Source organism: Saccostrea cucullata, unplaced genomic scaffold (assembly GCF_032062105.1).
Source record: "Saccostrea cucullata isolate Sc308-1 unplaced genomic scaffold, CSIRO_AGI_Scuc_v1 ctg3117, whole genome shotgun sequence".
Lineage (NCBI taxonomy): Eukaryota > Metazoa > Mollusca > Bivalvia > Ostreida > Ostreidae > Saccostrea > Saccostrea cuccullata.
Window position 1 is genome coordinate 65,544 of NW_026936586.1, and position 8,881 is coordinate 74,424.

Sequence of the window (8,881 nt, forward strand, 5' to 3'; positions counted from 1 at the left end):
TTATCGACACAGAAAAAAAAATACGAATAGCAAGGGAATATGTTGACTTTAAATCATACCAAACGCATTGAGAATCAATATTAATTGGTAGTAATTTTGTGCCAAAATTTCAAAATTTTCAGAAACTGTTAAAGAAGAAATAGAAACAAATATTATGATATTTTCTATAATTGTATCAATATTTTAATCACCGGTGTTTAACAAAAGTGTTCATTTCTTATAAATTAAACACATGGTATTTATAAAGAAATTGCAAATTAAACACCAGTGTTTAATTCGTTATGATAGAAAATGACGCAGTTGATTATGTCATAACATGCCATTTGAACGCAGAAGATGCAGAATCACGCACATACTGACAAGAGACACCATATCTAGCCAGGAAATAGGAGGTATTTATACATTTCTATACATAAAATCTTTTTAAAAAGAATGTTGAATACATTAGAGATCTAAAAATTTTTTTCATTTATGAATTGCAGGATTCTTTCCTATCGTTAGTAATCGTCTGAGTGCAATCCGGCCATGCGCAGAGGTAGTCATATAAAATGCTTATGTATAGTCTTGATATCTGATTTTTGCAGGGACATTCATCTGTTACTGTGAATCCTGAGAAGAAAAAAATAACTTGATAAAGGAAAGGGATTTAAACAAAGATCATACTTAACCTTGAGAGGTGAGTCTTACAGTAAAAGAAAAAGCCCCCCCCCCCCCCAAACACACAGACCAGTGGTTCTTGATAAATGAAAATTATCCAATTACATTGTAGGTACCTATCCATGCTAATATTTAAGCTCCTTAAGATGCAACAATACCACACTGTACACATGTGCTAGCTGCAGATCTGTAGCGTTATGGTTTTATGTATTTTCCTTTGACCAATGACTATATAATACATAAAACTATTACGCTACAGATCTGCAGTTAGCACATCTACCACCAATAATTTCATCTCCAGCCCGTACAGTACACATACATGTACATGCATTCTTTAAGGAAACTTTACTTTTTTGAGGGAGTGTGATATGTACATGATAGAAAATGCCCCGGGACAAGGTACACCCCCCTCTCTTAATTTTTGCTGTTGGGCTGCTCATACAGGTACATGAACATTTAACTTTTTTAGTGTACAGATTATACGCTTATACGTGTATGATTTACAGGTATTTGAATTGCAGATTTTTATTCCAAAATTGTGTCTCAGTATATGTATAATATAATTTAAAATGGCGTGAAGAAAAATAATAATTTTTTTTCAATTTTTATGTATTCTTTTACAGATAATTATCTGAATTTGCATAGTGATTATTTTTCCATTCATCTTTCAGGATATGAAGGAATTAGAACTACTTGGGGTGAAAACAGTTTTGGAGAATGGAAAACTGGGGATCATCATCCGTTGTAGAAGAACCTGAATTTTACCCACAACCAGAGGAGCTAGACTGTTTAACTCATATAGAATATGATATGGATATTAAGTACATGTACCTGTACATGTGCCAAACTCTTATTTTGTGTGCGTAAGGGTGTGTGTGTGTGTGGGGGGGGGGGGGGTTCCAACTACTTTCAGTGCCACATTTTACTCATACACTACTACATTACCCTTATTTTAATATACAACAAAAAAAGGGGATAGGGGCGAATATAAACATTTTCCATGGTAGAATGTAAATAGTGTGTTTGGACCTTCCTTCTCCCATGTAAAATTACGTGTCTGTATACATCTACTTTCCCAAAATATCCATTGTTCAAGTTCTTATGACATTTAGTGCCTCAAGCAGATGCACAACATACATAGAGAGATGTAACCTCTTTACACCGGCATTTAGGTATATTACAAGAAAATCGAAATATCTTTGATGAATTAAAAAGTAATAATATACAATTATTCATGATTTACTCCTGCGCTTTTCATACATAATATTCATGTAAAAACTACCAAAGCAGTTCATTAGAAAAATCCAACAACTGGAAAACTTATTTGGAAAGAAAAAACATTCACAAGCTCAAAAACAGATACCCTTTGCAGTACGTTACTCCTGGCTATTAATGCAAGGGTGATGCTTACAAGAAATAGTAATGTGGAAGACGGACTGGTAAATGGAGTGATGGGCTATATTTCTCACATATCATTTGAAAAAGAATAATCTAAAATTTCAGCTATAGGAGTGGTTTTTGACAACAAAAATGTTGGTAAAAAATCGGGTAAACAAACGGAAAAGGGCAATGTAGTTTTAGTACAGAGAGTTCAGGAAGAGATTGTTGAAAGAAAATCAAAGACATTTGTAAAACATCAATTTCCCTTGCGATTATCCTGGGCATGCACCGCTCATAAAGTACAGGGAATGACAGTTGAAAAAGGAGTGGTTAATTTAGACCGAATGTTTTCACCAGGGCAAGCATATGTTGCACTGACAAGAGTAACATCAAACAAGAGGCCCACGAGCCTTATAGGTCACCTGAGCATCATGCAACAACTTTCAAATGATTGAATTTGTTTCTTGTTTTAAGCTAGATGCTAAGGCATTCACAACTGGGGAAGAGGCACTCTTGCTCAACATAACTATGTACTTAGTTGATTTAAAACCTAGGAGCAGAGAAGAAGACTTTCAAAGATTTAATACATTTTCACTATATAAACAATAGAGCCCTGGCCTAACACCAGAACCCTTGACCCTGGGGCCATGAATTTCACAATTGTGGTAGAGGGACTCTTGCTCATCATAATTACTTACTGAATTAGTGTATTTAATACCTAAGAGCAGAGAAGAAGATTTTCAAAGATTTAATGCATTTTCATTATATAATCAATATAGAGCCCCGCCCTAACACCATAACCCCTGACCCTGGGGCCATAAAATTCACAATTTATGAAGAGACACTCTTGCTCATCATAACTATATGCTTAATTAGTTTATTTAATACTCAGGAACAGAGAAGAAGATTTTCAAAGAAATAATGTATTTTCACTATATAATCAATAGAGCCTGTCCTACATGTAACACCAGAACCCCTGACCCTGGGGCCATAAAATTCACAAATGTGGTAGAGCCACTCTTGCTCATCATAACTATGAACTTAATTTGTTTATTTAATACCCAGGAGCAGAGAAGAAGATTTTTAAAGACTTACTGCATTTTCACTATATAATCAATAGAGACCCGCCCTAACACCAGAACCCCTGACCCTGGGGCCATGAATTTCACAATTTTGGTAAAGGACGCAATGCTAATTACAATTATACCAACAGTTTGACTGCTTGATGTCCGGCAGTAAAGAATAAGATCTTTAAAGATACCACTTTTTTTAGTGGTTTTTGCCCCACCCCCAGGCCCCAGGGGGGCGGAAACCACGAAATTCACAATTGTTGTTCCCCTTCACCCATAGATGCTATATACCAAATTTGGTTGAAATTGGTTCAGTGGTTTCAGAGAAGAAGCTGAAAATGTTTAAATGTTAACGCACAACGCACAACAGACGACGGACGACGACGGACAAAAACGGATAGCAATAGGTCACCTGAGTTTACTCAGGTGACCTAAAATGGACTGTTAATCGAAACTAATAATGTCCAAGCATTGCAAAAGAAATGTTATGTTGATCCAGAAGTGAAACTAGCACTCGCTGAAATGCCCAAAGCAAAGCCTTCAACATCAAATACAGAAGAAATGGGCTCAAATACAATTATTCTACACAATCTCCAAAGTTTGACTGGTCATTTTTCTTATTTAAAGCATGACGTTCGATTTTATGGAGCAGGAGTTATTTGTTTGACTGAAACCTGGTTAAGACCTGATCAAAACACAACAGAATTTGACATGGAAGGATTCTCCTTTAATCATACACCAAGAGGAGATGTATATGATGAATGCAATGAACAAGTACAAAAATTCAAAGTTTCTAAGGGTGGTGGTGTAGCACTTTACATAAAACGAAATCAAAATCAGAAAATAGTGTGGCGGCTGCCATTGAAGAATGTGGAAGGAATGGCAGTGACATTTGTTGAAAATGATACAGTTGTCGTTACTCTGTACCGTCAAAGCAATCTTGGTGTGGCTTACTTTTTAGAGAAACTCAAAAAATAATAGAATATTTTAGATTGCAAAGCAGAAATGTCATCTTCGTTGGGGATTTCAATGAGAACGCAAGAACCCCAGGTCCAATTCAGACTTTTATGAATAAAGAAGGATTTCGACAGCTTGTTCAATTTTACACAACCAAAAGTTGTACCATACTGGATCACGTTTACGCGTCTGGACCCATCAAGGTGAATGTCGAGAGACTGCCAACGTATTACAGTTACCATGAAGCTTTAAGTATAACCTTCATTACAAATGGACAATCTACTTTTTATCATAGCAGATAATTCAGAATTATATATTGTTATTTTACCATGATCCACTGGAAATGTGAAATTTTAAAGATGTTTTCATACAAATTGATGTGTCTTTCATTTCATACTAAATTTGAAGATGGTTTATCAAAAAAGTCTTATGGTGGTTATGATGGTTCATTATAGGGGATGCTTAATTACTCTTTCAGGTATCAGATCCCAAAAATGGAATTAAGGGACTGGGTTAATTGTTTACTCCCCTTTCACAGACTTGTACATTTGTAAATATTAGATTTCATTATTATCAAATTTTAGATTATCTAAAAATGTTTCATGGTTTAATATTTCTGTTGTTAATAGTTTAATATTTTTGAATAAACATTATTGTACTTTTCAGAAGCATTGTTGTATCTATGTATAAAATAACCCGTTAATGTTTGGCTAAGAAAATATAATGGCACATATCATGAATACTAAAGAGAGAAGGAACTACAAACTTAAGGATATAAAGCAATTAATTTTGCCTTTTTACTGTATTGATGTCTAAAAGTGTACCTTTGGCAGTCAAAATTAGCAAGCATTTATATATTCATAGAAAAATTCATAGAAATTTGAGACCCTCTTAGTGTCGTTATCTTTTAAATATGAACTGTTGCAGAATAAAAAGAAATAAAACGAGATTTTTTTGCAAACAACAATTTGATTAGGAAAACAATCTAATATATGTTTCCTCGATAAAATATGACTGAAATACTGTCGATTGCGCAATAATAATAATCAATCAAATCAAATCAAATATACTGCAGCTAAAAAGAAATGTTACGGACCATTCATGCAAAAATTGGTCAAAAATGAAATAGTTCTTAACATAATAATCCAATTGACAAGCACAAATTTGTTCATTTCTTAAAAAGAATAAGCTCATGGGAGTTGCAAGGAAAACACGAAAACTTGAAAAGTTTTTCATTTATAAGAAATAACGATAACAGCCAAAATACCCCTGAAATAGAGCAGAATTGATCTAAAGATATATATAAAAAATCATTCATTCAATGAAAGGTCTTTAATTACCTAATCTGGGCTGAATAAACAGGAAGTTATTTGCCACTAAAAGTGGAAGTTCCTTTAAATACCCTCGGTAGCTCATTTTGAACAAATACAAGTTTTCCTGTTGGAATATATAATTTATTTCATATTAAACAATCTCCTTAAAATTTATTTTTCAGTGTCTGATTCGTTGAACATCAACTTATCATTCAAAACCGAATTACAAATTTAGAAGAAGAAAAACAACACGCATACCGAAAATTATACTCACAAAACCTCAAACCTTACAGACAAAAGAGTAGCAAAAATGGCTTATTTTTACATTAATTAACATAAATTAAGGTGGTTAATGCATTTTTTAGCGTTATTATTCATTTTTGTTCAAAATGAAATTTACTTCCGGTTACTTCCGGTCAAACTGGACGGAAGACCTACTCGTTGCTTTGCAACGAGCTGTGCTCTAGTTATTATTTTTTTCTTCCATATTTTGTGCACGCGAGTTCTCGAAAACGCCTTGTTCGATTTTCATGAAACTTTCAGGAATGATAGAACATTAAAAAATCTAGAGATATATTTTTTTTAATTCGATGACGTCACTTCTGGTTCGCAGATTTCTGCGATTTTGTCATTTTTAGAGGGTCACTTTGTCCGGCAATATTCTCAAAAACCATTGAAGATAGAAATGTGAATTTTTGAGGGATGCTAGAGCAAACTTTGGAGAAGTGCCTTTTGTATATCACAACTACCGGAAGTACGAAGCACCGACGCTCGCTATGGCCCGAAAATAGACCTATTGCGAATTTCAAAATTTTTAACATCTTTTCTACGATAGCTTTTTACATGGAAATATTTTGTTAAAACATATAGAACAAAAGTAATGTAGAATTCCAAGATCTTTCAAATGATATCTTGCAAAAAAGGGCTGGCCCCTAAAATTAAGGGCCTAGAGGGGCCGACAGTTTTTTTCTTTATATCTCAAAACGTATCGAGAATTTGTAATACATCAAAGAAGCAAAGTTGTCAGAAATGTTAAGCTTTATCTTTTGGTGTCTTCAAAATACGTCCGGCGTCGTCACTACCGGCAAAACCGGACTTGGTCGGAAAACGCGTATTTTTGCCGAGCTTGGGAAGTTTTTGGGTAACATATGTCTCTGGGAACATGAAAAAAAATTTTTCGTCCGTCGTCAGTCAAACCGGAAGTAACAAAAAATGGCTTATTTTTGCATTATTTAACATAGTTTTAGATGATTCCACCCATTTTTTGGCGTTATTTCTCATTTTGTTAAAAATAAAGCTACTTCCGTTCGAGCAGGACAGAAGACCTACTCGTTGCTTTGCAACGAGCTTTGCTCTAGTTATAATTCATATTTTTTTGACTTTCTAATTTTGTGCGCGAGATTTCTCGAAGACTACTAGATGAAATTACATGAATTTTTCAGGACAGATGTGTTGTTACATGAATGTATCATATCCGAGAAAAAATTTGGAAACTCACTTCCGATGCCAAGTTACAAACAATTTCCTGAAATTAAAATGACATTTTGTCTGCGATTAAACTCAAAAACGGTAAAAGATATCAACATGAAACGTTCAGGGATTATAAAACGTGATATTTACCATCCATGACGTGACCTTTTGTTTGTCGTCGCTACTTCCTGTCGTTATGATATGCAAATTGAAAAAAAAAACCGGTATTTTCTAACTTTTTTGTGTTTCAATATTTTTTATTTATTTTTGGAACATTATTACAGACACTTCTATTGATGCTTACAATATAAGTTGTTTGAATATTGGTTAATCTGAACTTAAGATATTAATATTTGAAAATCTGAAGCGGGTCCAAGATGGCGTCTGCCTCTGTCAACTCCGCCATTTCGCGAGTAGGGGTTTATGGAGGCAGCTGAGCGTTTGATTTAACCATTCTGACATAAGGATACATGAAATGTAGAAAACTACTTGGACTTTCACGTAGTAGTACGTTGTAATTACGTGTCAATCTTAAAACTTAATTTCCGTTTCACTGCTTTAGTTTAATTGGGCTAGAAACGATATGTAATGTGTACAATGTGTTAAATATACCTTCTTAACGTCAAAATAAAATAAAGGCGATAAGAACGTTTTATTTATTTATTTTCATTGAAGCTATCACATATTTTTAATAGATCAGTCCAAAGAAAAGGCGCGAATATTTACTCAGGGTGTTTGGCACGAAATTATCAATAGTGGCCCGCCCTTTATAGTTCTTAGACATGTGTACTGTTGTGTATACACAAGTATATTTAGAGCAGTGCTCCCAATACCGGTAGCTTAACGGTTTGCGCTTTAATAGATCACGTAGTAATTACGTTACAATTCTGTGTCAAACTAAAGATTTATTCCAGGGTCTTCTCAAAACTCCCCTGGTTTTGGTTGGTTCTCAAAGTAGAAAAAGAAAAGACTAAATGTGCAAATGAGATATCTATTATCATTTGTTTTGCAAGACGGAAAAACAGATCTTAAATCATAGTTATAAGTTATAGTTCTTCAAGAAACAATATCGATGCATGTATATAGTAAGTATAAAACGTATAACCACTGTTTTTCCCATGCACACTTGTGTGATATTAAACGAATGGAAAAAACAAAAAAAAAAAGAAAACAACTTTAATAAGATCGTCTAATGGAGTTTATATTAACATTATTTTCTCAAAGATCTGAATCAAGTTATTGAACATGAATGGTATCTGATTCCTGGACTGTCGTAGAGCGAGGCATGCTTTTCGGCGAAACATTTCAACCTTTTTATGAAAGTGTAACTAATCGACATAGTTCACTTCTGAGACGGGAAATAAAAATAATAAATTAAAGTCATTTCACTGCGTTTGTGTTTCTTTTCTATAGAATGTGTACAATGTGTTAAATATATTTTCTAAACCTCAAAATGTAGGCTATGAGAACGTTCTTTTTTTTTAATTTCATTGAAGCTATCTCACCAATTTAATAGATCAGTCCAAAGAAAAGGCGCGAAGATTTGACGTGGCGTTTGGCGCGAAATTATGAATAATTGCTCGTCTTTTATAATTCTTAGACAGGTGTTCTGTAGCAAAAGTATACACAAGTACATTTAGAGCAATACTCCCAATAGCATAATCTTTAGCGCGTTGGGGATAAAAAGGGAAAAAGCGGATTTGATTTTCACGCTGGCGACCTGGATTCATTTTGTGACCAAAATTTCTAATCACTTCTCAGCACGATTACGAGTTTTTTTTTCCAGAATCGGACGGAAGACCTCTTGTTGCTCGCAATGAGATCGTTTCCAGTTATTATTAAGGTCTTCCGTCTCCAACGGAAGACCTTATTGTTTTCGTTTCGTTTTTCCCTATTATTATGTTCCCCAAACGAAGTTGGGGAACATATTGTTTTTACTCTATTTCTTATTATTAAGGTCTTCCGTCTCCAACGGAAGACCTTCTTGTTTTCGTTCGGTTTCTTTTTCCCTATTATTAAGGTCTTCCGCCTCCA

General features: G+C 34.2%; 1 long non-coding RNA gene across 1 annotated transcript; it reads left to right on the forward strand.

Annotated features, from left to right (window-relative positions):
• Window positions 1-332: 332 nt before the first annotated feature.
• On the forward strand, window positions 333-1,445 carry LOC134245882 (uncharacterized). The gene is made up of 3 exons (XR_009987539.1): window positions 333-392; window positions 585-676; window positions 1,329-1,445. It is a non-coding gene; the product is annotated as an uncharacterized LOC134245882 (long non-coding RNA).
• Window positions 1,446-8,881: the final 7,436 nt, after the last annotated feature.